Genomic DNA, 19244 nt, shown 5'->3' on the forward strand with positions numbered 1-19244 from the left:
TGATGCCATAACTTTCTCTTTTATTGATCGCAGTGTTTGAGTTGCATTTAAACAGCAGCCAATTGATTGTGGTTGTTAATCAATAAAGAAAATAGCAGAAGTAGATCAAACAAAAAAGAAGTGTAGACAGTATAGTGTAGAGTATCTGAAATATGGATTTACACCAGCACCAAGCAACCATCAGCAGTCAAAGTGCCTGTTATGTGAAAAAGTTTTTTTCAAATGTGGTAATGAAACTGCGCTGGCCTTTTGAGTATTTGAAGAGAATACACTGATAAAGCAAATAAGCACTTGGTTTATTTTCAAAGTTCAAAGTACATGTATATTCAAAATATGTATGCAGTGTATAACCCTGAGATTGCCACGGTCCTGACCATTTATTCCTCATGTTCTCCTAATTCCCTTTTCCCCGTGTTCTTCCGGGCTCTCTGATTGTGGTGCACCTGATTCTCATCCAACTGCAGCATAAATACCCCGGCTTTGCTTCCACTCATCGCCAGATCGTTGTTTCAGCCAGCGTGGTAGTTCATGTTCCCGGCTGCTTAGAATTGTGTATTCTAAGTTTTGTTTCAGCGTTGTTGTTGGACTGTGTTAACTCTGTCTTTCCGTGTCAAGAGAAGCATTACCTACTGCCTGCCTTTCCGTTCATCCTCCTGTTTGCCGTTCAACTCCAGCTACGCTCATTCCCTTATCTGCATCTCAACTCCAGTTCCGTGCCAGTGTCCTGCATTTGGGTTCACCCGTTCTCCGCAACAGATTCACCTATCCACAGACACCCACAAAGCAAAGAATGGAACCCATTCAAAGATTACAAAAACAAAGAACAAATTGCTCAAACAGCAAAAATGACTGAATATCACACAGAATATTAAACAGCAAACTGCAGAGTCCTTAACACAGTCTAGGAATGTTCAGTTCAGTTCAATTTAATGCGGTGTCATTCATTGACTGCAGGACACAGTCCTATTGGATGAGTCAACTTTGCCAGGCAATGAATCTTTGCTTCTGGGTTATGTTTGTCTCATAAAATATGAAAGCATAGCTCAAGAGTTGTTTCTTGCAAGGGGACTAGAAACAGATATGAACTGGGAGTCAATATTTCTGGCTGTTGAACAACTTTTCAAAGAGAAGTACATTTCGCTCATCAACGTTCTTGCCTGTGCAACAGCTGGGGCACCACCAATGACAGAACACCACCATGGAATTATTATCTTCCTGAAAAAAGCTGTACCTAATGTATTACCATCCACTGTGTAATTTACAGACAGCATGTTGTTGCAAAAAACACCCAAGTGATTGGTCACATGAATCATTAAATGCTGTTGTCCCAGTGGCAAATAAAATCAAGTTCCTTGCTCTCAATTCTCAACTATTTCAACAGCTTTGTATTGAGAATGATAAACAGTTTTAATCCTTGCTGTTGCACACAGAGGTCAGGTGGCTCTCTGCCTCAGATGTGTTTCAGCACTTTCTGAAACGGTGATAAAATTCTTTGAAGACCTGACTGCATCATTCAGTAACCAACTCAAGAATATTAGGCATGATTTTGCTTACTTGTCAGAATTATTTACAAATTTTAATGAAATTAATCTTCAATTGCAAAGAAATTATGTAAATCTTATCAAAATCACCAGTCATCTCTACATTTCTCTGTCCAAGTTAAATGCACCATGAATGTTGTGACCTTTTCCAATTTCCAAACTTCTCTGAGTTGGTAGAGAAAGAATACTAGAGGATGATCTGCAAGTACACTACGCCCACCTGGGTGAGCTGCATAAAGATATGTTCAAGAGAATTCAGGATCTTCTTTTGATCTAAGGTGAAAATGCAAAGAAGCTGTAAATAGTCAGACTGCGAATGTATGCTTTAATATCGTTTGTTGTAATTAAGTAAAGAAATGTTTATTTGTAGCTTTAAATAGATTTGAACAATCTTTGCAATTGCTTTGAATTTGCAGTTTTTAATATCTTTCAGTGTGCATGATAAATCAAAATATGAAAAAGTTCTTCTGTCATGGCAAGAAATGAAAAGGGTGGTGCTGAGGATGTGGTCTGGGAGCCAAGGGGTCTCTAATCCAAGAAGTTTGGGAACTACTGATATAAGCAGAATTAAGTGCACAACCACCTTTCCTGAAGTCAATGACCAGCTCTTTTGTTTAAATGACATTGAAGGAAAGATTGCTATCATGTCATCATTCCATTAGGCAATCTACACACTTCCTATACTCCAACTCATCTTTATTTGAGATTTGGCCCACTATGGGGATATCAAATGCAAACATAATAAAATTGGAGCAAAATCTGGCCATGCGGTTGTGTGTGTATAGGGAGTGTACAGCACATAAGTGTAATTACAAAGACATCACAGCAGCACCTTTACTTCCTTATGAGTTTGCAGAGATTGGGCATGACATCTAAAACTTTGACAGACTTCAATAGATGTATTATGGACAGTACATTGACTGGCAGCATCACAACCTGGCACGGAAACACCAATGCCCTTGAAAAGAATGTCCTACAAAAAGTAGTGGACATGGCTCAGTCCATCACGGGTAAAGCCCTCCCAACCACTGAACACATGAAACACTGTTATAGGAAAGCAGCATCCATTATAAGAGACCCCCATCACCCAGGACATGCTCTCTTCTTGCTGCTGCCATCAGGAAAGAGGTACAAGAGCCTCAGGACTCTCACCACCAGGTTCAGGAACAGGTACTACCCCTCAATCATCAGACTCTTGAATCAAAGGGGTTAACTTCACTCAAATTCACTTGCCCAATTATTGAAATTTTCCCACAACCAAGGACTCTCTCAAGGATCTTATATTCTTGATATTTATTGCTTATTTATTTATACTATTGTTTCTTCTTTTTGCTTTGTTGCTGCACTCTGGTTGAAAGCTCAAGTTGGGCAGTCTTTCATTAATTCTGTTACATTCACTATTCTTTAGATTTGTTGAGTATGCCCACAAGAAAATGAATCTCAGGATTGTATATGGTGATATATATGTACTTTGATAATAAAATTTACTTTGAACTTTGAACTTTTGAGTTGTGTAGAGAGCTGAACATGCAACCTTGTGGGCACAAGTGTTAAGAATAATTGTGGCCGAGGTGTTGCTGCCTATCCTTGTTGATTGTGGTTTGTTATTCAGGAAGTCAAAGATCTAGTTGCAAATGAAAATGTTGAGTCCCAAGTCAAGAAGGTTGAAGATAAATTTGTTTGGAATTATAGTACTGAAGGTAGGGATGCAGTCAATAAGTAGTAGTCTAACATAGATACCTTTAACATCCAGGTGCTGCAGAGATGAGTATAGAGACAGGGACATGGCATCAACCACAGCCCTGTTTTGGCAATATGTGAAATGCAGTGAGTTGAGGTTGCCAGCCTCTCAAAGTACTTCATGAAGGTGGATGTCAATGCACCAGATGTTAGTCATTATTTTCCTTAGGTACCAGAACAATATTGGTCATTTTAATGCAGGTGGAGCTTCAGACTGAAGTAGGCAGAGGTTGAAACTGTCTACAAATACCCTAGTCGGCTGAACTGCATAGGATACAGCCATGGATTCCATCCAGGTCAGATGCTTTCCATGGGTTCACTCTCTGGAAAACCGTACTAATGTCTGCAACAGTGATTCTGTGTACAGGTGTAATGAGGGGTGCTGACGTTCTGCTCCCCTTCCATTCAAAACATGTAGAGAATGTGTTGAGCTCATCAGGAAGTTATGTGCTGTTCTCAGAGATGCTGCCTAACTTCCTTTAGTCGTCTGTTATAGCATGTAATCCCTGCCACAACTGATGGCTGCTTTGTTTGCAACTAAACCATATAATATGCTCAGATGCTGACAACTAATAAGAGGGAATTTCAAAGAATGGGTCAGGGCAGAACTGGAAGTGATTATGTGAGTCTAATTGTTACTTTGAGGGAGGTCAGTATTAATTCACAGTAGCAGAGAAATGTGCTTACCAATGCATGAAGCAGACAATGCATGAAACATTTATGCAGAGGAGTTTATTGCTAATAGGATAGAATTCTTTTTCAAGTGGTGCACAGTTCTTGAATGCTGTGCATGGAAATTAAACTTAATACGATTGGTCACACAATCTCCAAAAGTTGCCCTGGATCTTCTGTGTATTGAGGCTGCCATGCATATGCAGTGAGGTCACATGGTATACAACATGTATGTTGTCACAGAAAATTCACTTGGACATCCAGAGCCACAAACAGCATCGTAGCAGGTGAATTTGAAGCCCATTCTGATATTAGTTAACTGGAAACAACCTTGCACAGCCATCTGCCAGTGTAATATATCCAAAAGTAGACCTTACATACTGCTGGAGCTCTCGCAAGTCATACAGTTATAGGATGCAGGAACTTCACACAAGGGTGTTTGTTCATACTAAACAGCAAGTAACTTTCTACCTGAAATTCTTACATCATATATGGATGTAATGATGCCATGACATCCACTGGCCTAATTGATTTACATAACAGACTGTTGTGTAATTAATCTGTAAGTAATATTTGAGTAATCTTGCATGTGTATGTTTATAAATATATTCTTGTTTGTTTAAGAAGTTCATTACTGGTTATATATATATAAATATGTGAATTGCATACTTCATCATGCTATCATGTGATTCATGTGTGCCTCGCTTAAATTAAACACAAAATTAAATGCAATTTCAGACTCCCACATTTTCCTTAATATTAATGTAACATTTGCAATGGGTATTTTTATAATGAACCTGAGCCAGCTCTGAACCGTGAAGGAACAGCAAAAGGTGCGAGTTCAAAAAAATGCAGTGAGGAATGGTGAAAAACAGCTGCATGTGTTCTTCAGAAGAGAAGACATAATCGAGTTTAAAAAAGAAAGGCACGTTCATAACGAATAAGTGCTGGATGAAAATAATCATAAAAAGAAGAAAAATGGCTGACTACATGGAAAAATTGACACATTTGATTACACAGAAGATAACTGGAATATGTATACTGAGCTAACACAGCAATATTTTAAAGCAAATGATATAGCCAATGAGAAATGAGTACCAATTTTACCAACTTAATTGGGCTTAAAAGCATACAGTTTGTTTAAAGTCTAATTTCTCCAAACCATCCAAAATGGGCTTTGCTGGTATTGTCAAAGTAATTTAGGAACATTCAAAACCAAAACCAGAGTGTTTTAGGCTTTATAAGTGGAATCAAAAAAAGGGCTGTCCATTTCAGATAATGTTGCTGAATTGAAGAGATTATCTGAGCATTGTCCCTTTGATAATGGGTTTAGTGATGGACTATGAGATTGTTTAGATTGTGGAATTCTACAAGAGAGCTTTCAAAAAAGGCTCCTAACTGAAGCACAGCTTACATTCAAGACAGCAGTTGAAATCACTGTTTCAATGCAAACAGAGACGCAATTGAGATGTAGTCAGCAATGAAAGTGAACATGAACAAAATCGCAATGTCTATACAGAAACCGACCTTGCTGAACGCATTGTGTTACCATTGTTCAGGGGTTCACATACACTAGACCCATGCAGATTTAAAGGTGAAACTCGCAGAAAATACAACAAAAAAGGACACAGGACTGTGTGGCCTCAAGATTTAAGTGTGAAAATTAACAGCAGCTTATGCTAGAAGTGAATGGCAAATTAATTAAAATGGAATTAAACCCTGGTTCAACAATTTCAGACATTCCACAAAATGAGTTTGAGAGACATTTCAAAGACACTAAGCTGAAGACAGCAGATATCCAACTAAGGACTTATACAGGAGAAGAGATAACTCTTGTAGGAAAGACATTTGTAGCAGTGAAATACAGTAACCAACAAGCCAAATTGAGCTTGTATGTGGTAGAAACAGTATTTTGGTGGCCATGATTGGCTGAGGCATCTACAATCTGCATGCCACATCCCCTGCAATAAAGTCAACTGGAAGTGAATTAAGAAAGTTACTAGATTATGCCAAACACAGTGAACCATTTCCCAACAAACAAGTGTTGATGTCAATCTCTGGTTAAAAGCATGTTGGACCAAGGAAAACCATGCTGTTCAGAGGAAGCATGAAAGTGACGAAAGCAGCTGTCTGACTACCACAGCTTTTGTAGGCAACATATCGGAGACAGCTTCTGATATGTAATCAGGCAGTTACTGGCAAATGTACCTTTGTTTTCAACTGAGGAGAATCCCAGGAGCTTCAGGAAAGTTGCTTTTTGAGTATAGAGAATCAAAATCTACTCTGTGTGCATTAAGGATATTGCATGAACTTCAAGTGGGAGACAAAAAATCTGCTTGTAATAGTAAATGCAAAGGCCAGCTGGATGAATGGAAAGCCAAAAAGATAGGAGTTAATGGAGGTATGAAAACAGAAGATTCGTCAGGTGATGTTGTGGATGAGGAGACCAAGAGGAGAGATCGGATCATAAAGGAAGTAAAAGAAGGATTAATAAGAGAATACCCTAGTGAGCTAAATGTGCCTTCCCAAGATCAAGATGTACAAACTAGGAGAAAAGGGAAGAGGAAGAAAGGTGTCCAGAGCTATCAAAACCACCTCCTGAAGTCTCAGAGTTGACACCTACAACCATCATAGAGGAGGGCCCAGAATCCGAGAACGTTTCACAGCACCTGCTTAACAGAGTGATCCCCCTTGTCAGGAAAGGCATTATCCTACAAAAGTAAGAAATACTCTACAGTGATTAGATCTTTAGGCCTGAATGAGACCATTTAAAGTTTACTATGCTGTGGATGTCTGTGTATAGTACTTGTATTATATAGTGGAGATACATTCTCAGTTGAGTTAAGCAGGAAGGAGTGTTGTGTATTTAATATTTCGGTAGTATTTGCATAATTTTGTGTATATATTGGTTGATTCAGCATTTTTGTTCATTTAAATAATTAATTACACGTCATTTATATAAATAAGTGAATTACATGCATCATCATGCTACCACATAATATGTGCACACCTCGCTTAAAGTAAACGCAGATGGAATTATATTTCAAACCCCTGTTTCTTCCTTTGAATTAGTTTAATGTCTTTTGGACATTCAAGTATTATGAAATGGTCTGCTTGAAACTGCAGACCATAAGATCATAATATGTAGGAGCAGAATTAGGCCATTCAGCCCATCGAGCCTGCCTCACCATTCCATCATAACCGATATATTATTCCTCTCAAACCCATTCTCCTGCATTCTCCCCATAACCTTTGACTAAACAAGAACCTGTCAACTTCTGTTTTAAATATACCCAATTACTTGTCCTTGTCAGCCATCTGTGGCACTGAATTCCACAGATTCATCACCATCAGGTTAGAGGACTCTTCCTAATCTCTATTCTAAGTAGAAGTGCCTCTTTTCAGAGGCTGTGCCATCTGCTCCGAGACTCTCCAGCTACAGGAAATATCCTCTCCACATCAACTCTATCCAGGCCTTTCAATATGCAATAGGTTTTAATGAGATTCTTCTAAGCTCCAGTGAGTATAGGCCCAAAGTCATCAAACACTCTTCCTACGTTAAACTTTTCATTCTTGTGAACCTCTTCTGGACCTTCCCCAATAAAAGTACATCTTTTCCTTTTTGTCTGTTTGAGGCAACTTATTTCTTTTATTCTTTCTTACTTCTCTTCTAATACTTGTATATCTATTCACTTGTAATGCTACTGTGACACCATAACTTCTTTTGACACCCTTATCTATAAGGGGCACAAAACTGCTCGCAATGTACCAAATGTGGTCTGATCAATGGCTTATAAAGCCTTAGCATTACATCCTGGATCCTCCATGTTAATGAATGCTAACCTAACATTTGCCTTCCTTACCACCAACTCAAATTGCATGATAACCTTTAGGGAGTCCTACACAGTGCCCCCCCCCCAAGTCCCTTTGCATCACTGAATTTTGAAATTTCTCTCAGTTTAGATAATGGTCTACACCTTTATTACCTCTACCAAAGTGCATGACTACACATTATATTCCATCTGCCACTTCTTAGGCCATTCTCTCTGTCTACCAAAGTCCTTCTGCAGACTCTCTGCTTCCTCCACACTACCTGCCCTCCTTCTACCTTTGTTTTGTTCACAAACTTGGCCACAAATCCATGAATTCCATCGTTGACACAGACTGTGAAAAGAAGTGGACGCAACACCAGTCTTCGCGGAACACCACTAGTCACTGGCAGCCGACCAGAAATTATCCCTTTTATTCCCACTCTTTGCCTCCTGCCAGACAGCCAATCCTCTATCCATGCTGATATCTTTCTTGTAATACTGTGGGTGCTTATCTTGTTAAACCACCTAATGTGCAGCACTTTGTCAAAGGTCTTCTGAAAATCTAATTATACAACATCCACTGACTCTCCTTTGTCTATCCTGTATGTTATTTCCTCAAAGAATTCCAATGGATTTGTCAGGCAAGATTTCCTTTTAAAGAAACCGTGCTGACTTTGACTAATTTTATCATGCACCTCCAAGCACCTCAAAACCTCATCCTTCGTAATGGACTCCAACATCTTTCCAACTACTGAAGTCAGACTAACTGGACTATGCTTTCCTTTCTTCTGCCTCTCTCCATTTTTAAAGAGTGGAGTGACATTTGCAAATTTCCAGTCCTCCAAAACCAATCCGGAATCAAATGATTTTTGAAAGATCATTACTAATGCCTAAACAATCCCTTCAGATACCTCTTTCAGAACCCTGGAATGTAGTCCATCTGATTCAGGTGACAACTATCTTCAGACATTTCAGCTTCCCAAGCTCATTTCAGTTTCCTCAGTAAAAACAATTGCACTCACTTCCGCCCCCTGACACTCTCACATTTCTGGCTAGTGTCTTCCACAGTGAACACTGACACAAAATACTTATTATGTTCATCCGCCATTTCTTTGTCCGCCATTATTACCTCTCCAGCATCAACTTCCAGTAGTCTGATGTCCACTCTTGCCTCTCTTACTCTTTATATATTTGAAAAAAACTTATGATGTCCTCTTTTATATTATTGACTAGCATACTTACAATTTCATCTTTTCTCCTTATGGCTTTTTTTATTGTCTTCTATTGGTTTTTAAAAGCATCCCAATCGACTAACTTCCCACTAATCTTTGCTTCTGTTTTGTTTGTATGCGTCTTTGACTTCTCTTGTCAGCCATGGTTGCCTCATCATCCCTTTAGATTACTTGTTTAGCTTTGTGTCATCCTCATAGTTGTGTCATTCTCCCTTTTAAATACTTCTTCATAGTTATACATAAATGCACCTTATTGCTCTTTCTCTTTGAAGCAAACTTTGCACAGTTATGCATAGTCATTACTGATTCAACCTGTAGACCGCTGGCTTCTTTAATTGGTTTGACCTCCTCATCTGTGTGCTCACCTCTGACACACTGATTCTGGTACTGAGGAATGCACAATTTCTTGCTATTATTGAACTCGAACTATAACCAACTCTTCTGCAATGTCAGAAACATATCGGTCTATCATTCCACTGTCTTCATAAATACCTCGTGTGCTATCTACATGGACATTTCTGACATGATTAACAATATGAAGTAATTCAATAAATTTAGAGCACATCGTCTTTGCTAAGTCTTGCATTTGCTCATGAGTCAGATGCAGACTTTCTACAATGGAGATTGCTTTCCTCTTACTTGCAATATTTTTCTTGTTTCGGTTGCTCTCTCTGAACTCCCTTCCAAATTAGTCTGTACCAAGCTGAATCACTTGCAAAGATTGCACATAAACAATACTGCCAGGGCAAAGCGAATTGCAGAGTCTGGATAATATAGCACTTGAACAAAAAATATTTCCTCCAAAATTTATTTTAACCAATTTATATTCTGTCTAATGTCCCACCAGATGCAAAATGATATGGAGGAATTGGTACATGTTTAATTATTTAAAATTCTCAAATAAATACAAAAAGAACAATGGTTCATTATCCAACAGAAATTTAACTGGCATAACAGAAAAAGTCATACAACCACACACATCCAACTTCACTCCATTTTGTGTGTATATCATTGAGAAAAGGAAGTGATCTTCTAACATGGACTCTTAAATAATTATCACCCATACAAACATTTTCCAAAGCATTCTACGTAGTATTGCCAGGCATTGCTGGTTAACAATGACCACTACTTCCTCCAATCCTTTGTCAATATTAAGCAAGTTCACAAACTTTTGGCAATTGTCTTGATCAAATTACTTATGTTGTATTAAGACCTGTTCCATCTTTTTTTAAGGAATTTTATCCAATGGTGCTAAAACTGTGATTATATGTAGTCAAATATGGTTAGAATTGGAAAAAAAAACATTGCAATATTCCCCCCACCCCAAAATAAAATCAAAGCTTGGTGACAATCTTGGAACAATTGGTTTGCAAGACATCATTAACTTTTTTTATGGATAGTTTTCAGTCCACTATGATCAAAATTAGTTTAGGATACACCATCTCAAACTGTGCAAAAGTGCACATTGACACTTTCAATTTTGCATTCTGATAGTTAACTTGCTTCACTAATTCTTCTAAAATACGCAGATCATCTTCTCATTAACTGAAGGCTTAAAATTATCTTAATTCCCCAAATTGTCAATATCCTGCAAAATCTGATTAGAGTAGAAGATCCTTGATGGAGATTTCATTCAGGTGTGGTCTAACTAGAATTTTATAGAGCAACAACATTGCCTCATAGATCTCCATTTCAATCTCCTGACCATCAAAGGCCAACATACCATGCTCGTTCTTAATCACCCTATCAACATGTGTAGCAACTTTTAGGGATCTGTGGACTTGCACCCAAAGATCTCTCTGTTCCTCCATGCTGATAAAATCCTGCCATTAACTTTGTACATTGCCATCAAGTTCCACTGCCCAAGAGCATCACTTCACACTTTTTCAGCTTGAACTCTATCTGCTGCTTCTCAGCCCAGCTTTGTATCCTCTCATATCCCATTGTAACCTAAACTATCCACAATACCATCAACCTTTGTATTAACTGCAATCTTACTAACCCAGCCTTCCATTTCCTCATCTAACAGATCCCTGTGGATCACCACTGGTCACGGACCTACAGGCAGAACACACTCTATCTACTATCACTCTATGCCTTCTGTGGACAAACCAATTCTTTATCCACACAAACAAGCTTCCATTGATCCCATGCTTCCTAACTTTCTGAATGAGCTTACCATAAAGAACATTATTGAACAGCTTACAAAAATCCATATACACCACATCCACCACTCTACCTTCATTAATTTATTTTGTCACTTCCGCAAAAAAGTAAATCAGGCTCGTGAAGCATGAACTACCCATTACAAAGCCAAGCTGACAATCCCTAATCAGACTATGCTTCTCCAAATACTCATATATCCTATTTAATAGCTTGCCCACCACTGGTGTAAGAGTAACTGGTCAATAATTGCCAGGATTATCTCTATTAACTTTCTTGAGAAAAGGAATAACATTTGCCATCGTCCAATCTTCTGGTACTATTCCTGTCACCAGTAAGGATGCAAAGATGATTGCCAATGGTACAGCACTCTCTTCCCTTGCTTCCTATAGTAACCTGGAGTATATCCAGTTTGGGCACAGGAACTCATCTATCCTGATGTTTTTCAAAATTTCCAGCACATCCTCATTCTTAACCTCCTCAAGTTCCAGCAGGTTAGACTGTTCTATGCCGACTTCACATTCATCAAGGTCCTCCTCACTGGTGAATACTGAAGCAATGTATTCATTAAGGACCTCTTCCACTTCCTCAGACTCCGGGCACACTATTCCTTTTTTATCCCTGAATGGTCCTAGCCTCACTCTAGTCATCTTCCTGTTCTTCACATACATGTAGAACACCTTTGGATTCTTCTTTATTATTCCCACTCCTAAATCAGTCCTTCAGCACTTCTTGGCTACCTTATAACTTACAAGAGCTTTGATTTTTGCTTCATTCTTCTTCTTGACTAAATGCTCCACTGGTCTTGTCACCGATGATTCCTTCCTTCGACCTACCTTTTGGTCCCTGCCTCAATGGGACAAACTTGTGCAGAGCCCCATGCAAGTGCTCCCTAAGCAACCTTCACCTTTCTGATGTACGTTTCCCTAAGAACGTCTGTTCCCAATTATGCTCCAAATTCCTGCCTAATAACATCATAATTAGACATCCTGCAATTAAATAACTTCCCATACCACCTGCTCAAAGGTCATGGAGATGTGGTCACCCCAACAAGTGGTCTATCATCTGATTAGGTTCAGTACCAAGTACTAGATCCTGTATGGCCTCTCCTCTGTCAGCTTGTCCACATATTGAGTCAGGAATCTTTCCTGGATGCACTTGACAAATTGTGTAGCATCCACACGTTTTCACGCTAAGCAGGTGGCAATCAATATCAGTAAAGAGCGGAAGTCATATGAAAACAATGCTGTTATTTTTGTACCTTTCCAAAATCTGCCTACTGGTTTCCTTTTAAGTGACCCTGTTGCTATGGGGGGGGGGGGGGGCATCTAAAGAACACTCCCAATAGAGACATGGTAACCTTCCTGTTTCTGACTTCCACCCACGATGGCTCATCATAGTAAGAGAATCCAATGCCTTATGAATATTGATTATGAGTAATTCTGATTATCCTCATCCATCAGAGTACGTTCATGCATGTGACAAGTCAAATTTGTGAAAGATTTGGATCTTCCAACTGAGCATACAGAGCCTGGGAAGTTGATAAAGAAAATTGTTCGGTTGATCTAATGTTATGCCACAGTCTCCACATAAACTTACTGTTTTATATGCTTTTGCTTGAGCTAAGCAACTGTTGAACCACTATTGGCCACTTTAACCAAAACACCATTGATTCTTGATCAAATTTCTCAAACTCTTTCACTTGCTGTCCAATGAATAAGGAACTGGCCTTTTTTCACAGTTGACTAATTTATCATTTGTAAATGCTTCATCTTGTAAAACATCTTTCCTGTGATTCCTGTGTAGTATCTAAGATGATATCATAATGTTTGGAAAACAACTCAAAATATAACTTTGGAGTTTCTGTCTGCATTTGTCTCGATTTTCAAATCTTGACTTGAACAAGATGTAATACTGACCTAATATTTTTCTAAAGATAGATGATTTGAACACTCAACCTACTGATATTCGTCCCCATAATGAGACTGTCCATCATGGTGTTGACCTGCATCTCTACTGTCTTTACATCATTCAGGACTGTGACCTAACAGTTCTGTAGTTTCACACTGTATCTGTCTGCAGTGTAGATTCTATATAAAGTAACATTAATATTATGCAGATTCCTTTTTGTAACATTATGAAAAATTTAATCTATGCTATTTGATCCTACCAGCGTGTGTAGGCCTCCGTTAGTCTCGATAGTCCATGGATTTGCAGCTTGGAAAGTTTCCTTTAATGTAAGACCGGCAGCTGCTCAAGCTGCACCAATGTTGTCCAAGGGAAGGGCATCAGGACCCATACAGGTTGGCATCGGTGTCGTCACAGAGCAATGTGTGGTTAAGTGCTTTGCTCAAGGGTACACAAGCAGCCTCAGCCAAGGCTTGAACTAGCGACCCTCAGATGATTAGACGAACGCCTTAACCACTTGGCCACGCGCCAACACGATCCTACCAGTAAACATATATGTACCTCCCCTCCACCACCCACCTCCCTGCTTTCTGCAGGGATCACTCCCTCCACGAATCTTTTGTCCATTTGTCCCTCCCCACTAGTTTCCCTCCTAGCACTTATCCCTGCAAGTGGCCCGAGTGTGACACATGCCCGTACACCTTCTCCCTCACCTCTATTCAGGGCTCCAAACAGTCCTTCCAGAGCAGACAATACATTACCTGCAAATCTACTGGGGTTATCTATTGTCTGGTTCTCCCGATGTGGCCTCCTCTACATCGGTGAGACACATTGTAAATTGGGGGAGCCACTTTATCGAGCACTGTCACACCATCTGTCACAAGCAGGACTTCCTGGAGGCCAGATATTTTAATTCTGATTCCCATTACCGTTCCATCATGTCAGTCCATGGCCTCCTCTTGTGTCAAGATGAGGACACCCTCAGGGTGGAGGAGCAACATCTTATATACCGTCTGGGTAGCCTCCACCCTGAGGGCATGAACATTGATTTCTCCTTTGGATAAACAAATCTACACCCCAGAACTTTCTCTATTCCCCACTCTGACTTTCTCCCTCTTCTCACCTGCCTATTACTTCGCTCTGAGTCCCCACCTCCTTCCCTTTTTCCTATGGTCCACTCTTCTCTCATATTAGATTCCTTCTTCTCCAGTTCTTGACCTTTCTGACCCACTTGGCTTCACCTATCACCGTCCAGCTAGCCTGCCTCCCCTCCCCTAACCTTTTTATTCTGGCATCTTCCCCCTTCCCTCTCAGCCCTGAAGAAGGATCTCGGCCCAAAACATCGACTGTTTATTAACTTCCACAGATGCTTCCTGACCTGCTGATTTCCTCCAGCATTTTGTGTGTGTTTCTTTTGATCTCCAGCATCATTGTCCTCTTTTTATCTGGAGCCAATGCTTTGGGGAGCTATCGCTTAACTGGCCACTACTGTCCCAGTTGGAGATGGGAAAAGACAGAACTCTCAAGCATTTTCCTGCCTTCTCCATTGCTATCACAATGTTTTTTCATGCTTAACTTTTGTTCAATGGATCCTTTTGACAATTATACTACCACTTCACGAACTTCATGAAACTGTCTACCACTGCATGGCTGAAAAGCTCTCCAGAATTACAATACCGTAGTAAATTCATAGATTGAGATCTAATATACGACCCCCAAAACTTGTGTTTCCAGCATACCACCCCAATGATACTACTGACCATCCCTGCTTCTGTCAACCACTTCACGCACCTCTTGTGCATTCCCTCTGAATCTTTATGCTTGCAAGGGGTTCCTGTCACACACATTATTTTGGCATTGTGGGTGACAAAACATTTCTGCTTGGGGAAACGAGCCTCGCACAAGCCTAATGTGGGGCCCTGAACAAAGTACTTCATGTGCCTTTTGCAGCAGTGAATATTTTTTAGGCGAATGACGAGATGGAGCTAGATATACACCAAAGGACAGGATAAAGAATCTCACTAAGAACTGCAGGTGATTTTGATTTTACTTTACTTATTTATGCTGGCAGCAGCTTTTTCATTAATTTTTAATCAGCAAATGCTTATAACTGATTCACATGAAAAGACATAGCTGCGGCCAAACCACTTATCCAGTAATTATCTAGATAACTGCTCTGATCCATTGGTCAAAACAGAAAGAAATCATATTGCAACAAGATCAATAAAAATCCTCAAACCAGCATATTTGTAGCTTGCTGTTGGCCATTATGCAGCCACTAGTCTCTATCAAGCATTAGATTTTGCTATCTACATCAATACAGTGGACATTTAATTTGTATTTGAAGTTTGCTGCTGAGGACAATGCTACAGTTTGTAAGTAATTTATGCTAATATTAGAGTCCTGCTGCAGCTAAAAATATCACATGTACACATCAAAACCAGACAGCCCCTCAGAACATTATCTAAACATTTCTGTTTGACTAAAAGGTTGTCATGTAACACACAGCCTTAGCTATCATCAGACTGGGGTGGACACCTTGTCACATAAAGAGAGACTAAGTAGAAATGGGCCTCTACTCTTTTGAGTTTTGCAATACTTAATGGGGTGCTCACATTCAAATATACAGAATTTTTCTGGGACTTGCCAGGGTAGATGGGAACGATATCTCTTATATCGTTCATTGAGTTGTCATTCTCAGGGCAGAATGAAACTAAATTTCTTCACATAAAATAGTGTGAATTTTTGAAGTTCGTCCACGTAAGGGGGCAGTGGAGGCCCAGTCACTGTGTCCATTTCTGATGGTATTGGGTTCCCTTTCTGGAAAGCCTTAAACTCATGCTATCATGTTTGCTGTTATGTGCTGGGGCAGCAGGCTGAGGGTAGCAGACACCAACAGAATCAACAAACTCATTTGTAAGGCCAGTGATGTTGTGGGGGTGGAACTGGACTCTCTGATGGTTGTATCTGAAAAGAGGATGCTGTCCAAGTTGCATGCCATCTTGGACAATGTCTCCCATCCACTCCATAATGTACTGGTTAGGCACAGGAGTACATTCAGCCAGAGACTCATTCCACCGAGATGCAACTGAGGAAGTCATTCCTGCCTGTGGCCATCAAACTTTACAGCTCCTGCATTGGAGTGTCAGACACCCTGAGCCAATAGGCTGGTCCTGGACTTATTTCCACTTGGCATTATTTACTTATTATTATTATTTAATTATTTATGGTTTTGTATTGCTATATTTCTACACTATTCTTGGTTGGTGCAACTGTAATGAAACCCAATTTCCCTCGGGATCAATAAAGTATGTCTGTCTGTCAAAAGAAGACTGCACTCTATCTGATTTAGGTGCCTACGGTTGCCTTCAAGGACTAGCTTGCTTGCTTGCTTGGCGAGCCTCTGTGGCAAGGTCTAGAGGCCAATACCCACAGCTTGAGTGGTGAGTCTCACCCCCCTCCCCCCACCTGTCAAGGAGCAGACACTTCCAGCTAACAAAGTAGTTTGAACACAGTTTATTTTATTCTTAATGAAACATGTTTCCACATGTTTAAGTTTAGACAAATAATTCCAGACACACATATAAGACTCACTGAGGATTCTAATTTATAAAAGATTTCTGAATTTCAGAAGATTTACAAGCTACAAAAGATTTTCAAACACAAGTACAATTCTTATAACTAGAAGAACATACCAATGACTTGCAGATGAGCAAGTCCGTCTATCACAGAAACTGAAGGCTGCGGAATGAATTCTCGTTCTTCTTTCTGTCACCCCATCTTTCTGTCATTCTCCTTGTCATTCCTAACAATCCCCAAAGCTTTCTAGTTTTTGTACTGTTCACTGCTAGATGATATCATCTGCATGTGATCTTTTCCAGGTGTTTTTGCTGGGACAAAGTCATTGACACAGATGGTCTAAAAGATTCTGAGGACAATGAAGCAGATAGCTTAACTGCAATTGCCTGGTTTAATGTAGGCCATTTAGCATAGCCCCATTGTCTTGTGATTGGCTAAGGCAGAAAAGAACTCTTGTGGTCACCTCACTTTGCAAACCACATCTCTCAGCAGTCAGCTGGGGTGTCCTTATAACTTCAGACAGATTATTATTTGCAAATTACATTAAGAACTGAAGACTGGTTCTTTTTCAATAACAAGAAGTTGAGCAAGGAATGTGTGTTAAATGTTTAACTTTGTCACTAGCAACTCTGACCCTTTGGAAAGAGCACGTTGCTGTGCACGGAAGCTGAGGTTAGCAATAAGTCGCCCTGACCCTGGAAAGTGAATATCCATCACATATTCAAGGCACGATCAATAGTTTGCAATATTAAGTGAATCGGCTTGTGCATTAGTGCATGAAATGCACTGAGATCTTATTGAATGGCAGAGAATACTCAAGATGCTGAAAGCCCTGCTACCATAGTCTTAAGCTTTTATCAAATAAGTCAGTAGATGCTGGGGAAGATCAGAAGTAGATACATTGTTGAAATATCAGGGAATTGAGGGCAACTAGGAAGAGGTAGTGAAGCTCAGCTATGATCATAATAAATGGTGTACAAGCTTGAGGGGCCAAATGGCCAACTTTTATGTACCACACTTGTTTGGAAACATACACATGCCAGTTTAGTATAATTTTTTAAATTCCAATGGTTTTATTGCAAGATAGATTTAAGAATGTGAGAACTTTTAACAAAGGAGAGAACAATGTGACCCTTCACCCAGCCTCTTCAGTTTCTAACAGAGCCCAGTCTATTCCAGAAAACCGACTTACTCTCCAACTGGCTGGCAACACTTCCCACTCCCTCAGGCAAACAGCCAACACAGTCAAAGAGCCCCCCAACTCTGGTTGTTGCTCTTCTCCCCATCCCCATCTGGCTGAAGATACCAAAGCTTGAGAACATGTACCATCATACTCAGGAAAACTTTATCCTGTTATAAGACTGCTGAATGCACCTTTCCTACTATAAAGTCTTAATTTTTCATGATACCTCATCATGTACTTTGCACCAAATTAGTTCCTGTGCACCTTAGCTGCACTGTACTTTCTCTGTAATTCTGCCCTATATTCTGCATTCTTCTATTGTTTTTCCTTTGATGTACTTATAAAATTATCTGTTTGGAAGGCAAGATGACAAACTTTTTCACTGTATCACGGTACAAATGACAATAATAAACCAGGTAGCAATGATCATAACTGGTTTCCCAATTCAATGCCATTTTCCTGGACTATTTTCATACCCTTCATTAGAAGAAAAAGTCTGTCTCAAAATAGAGAAATGATGGGCTGAAAGAATGAAAAGCCAGTGATAGAATGGGGACCATGTTTGTTTACGTCATGCAATTATTTCCCATGGCTATCCAAGTGAGGAGATTGGATTTTGTATATTATAGCTAATTTATCTGGATGAGTGTAATTTTGAATAATATTTAATTATAAAATTTTAAGTTCTACCTTGAATATATATCCATGATCCAGTTCTTAATTTGCTTTCTGTAAAATATTTTAAAAGTTAATTAAAGTTGTTCTTCTTTCTTGATTATGCAGCCATCTTCTTAATAACAGTTTCCACACACAAAAACTAATGCTGCTCCAGAAATCAAACAAAAATGAAGTTATCACCCCAGAGAGTGTTGAGAATTTTGTAGAGAGCCTTAAATTCTTGTAAGAGTCCTTGTGTCACTGCTGGTGGCTAATTCAGAGTTATTAAAGAGATCTTTAAGCTAGTTTTTTTTTTGATCTCCCACCATTTTCACTGCACCATAGTTGATCAGTCAAAAAAGGCAGATGTCCTATGAAGATTCTATGTGTGTTTTAGATTTTTGATAAATTTGATAATGTGGGTTTGGAAAAGAGTGAATTCTCTGGTTTAAAAATAAAGCTGTTTTCATTACATCAGCAGCTATAGGATATTACATCCCTTCAGGTTCATCATAACTCACATCTATATTACCTTGTCACCTGTGTCATTTGGAAAACAAAATGATACACTTCCTACTCCCAGTGCAGCATACTTATTCAAGTCCACAATCTGCATGCTGATCCTTACACAGGTCTGCAAACAATTCAGACAATTGCTATTGCTGGATGCAAAAGTGAACAATCAGACGTTATAAATAATATAAAAATACTGGCAGTAATTGGATCTTGTGTTTCCAAGTATGCTCAGAAACCAATT

This window comes from Hemitrygon akajei, chromosome 2 (genome assembly GCF_048418815.1).
Source record: "Hemitrygon akajei chromosome 2, sHemAka1.3, whole genome shotgun sequence".
Taxonomy (NCBI): domain Eukaryota; kingdom Metazoa; phylum Chordata; class Chondrichthyes; order Myliobatiformes; family Dasyatidae; genus Hemitrygon; species Hemitrygon akajei.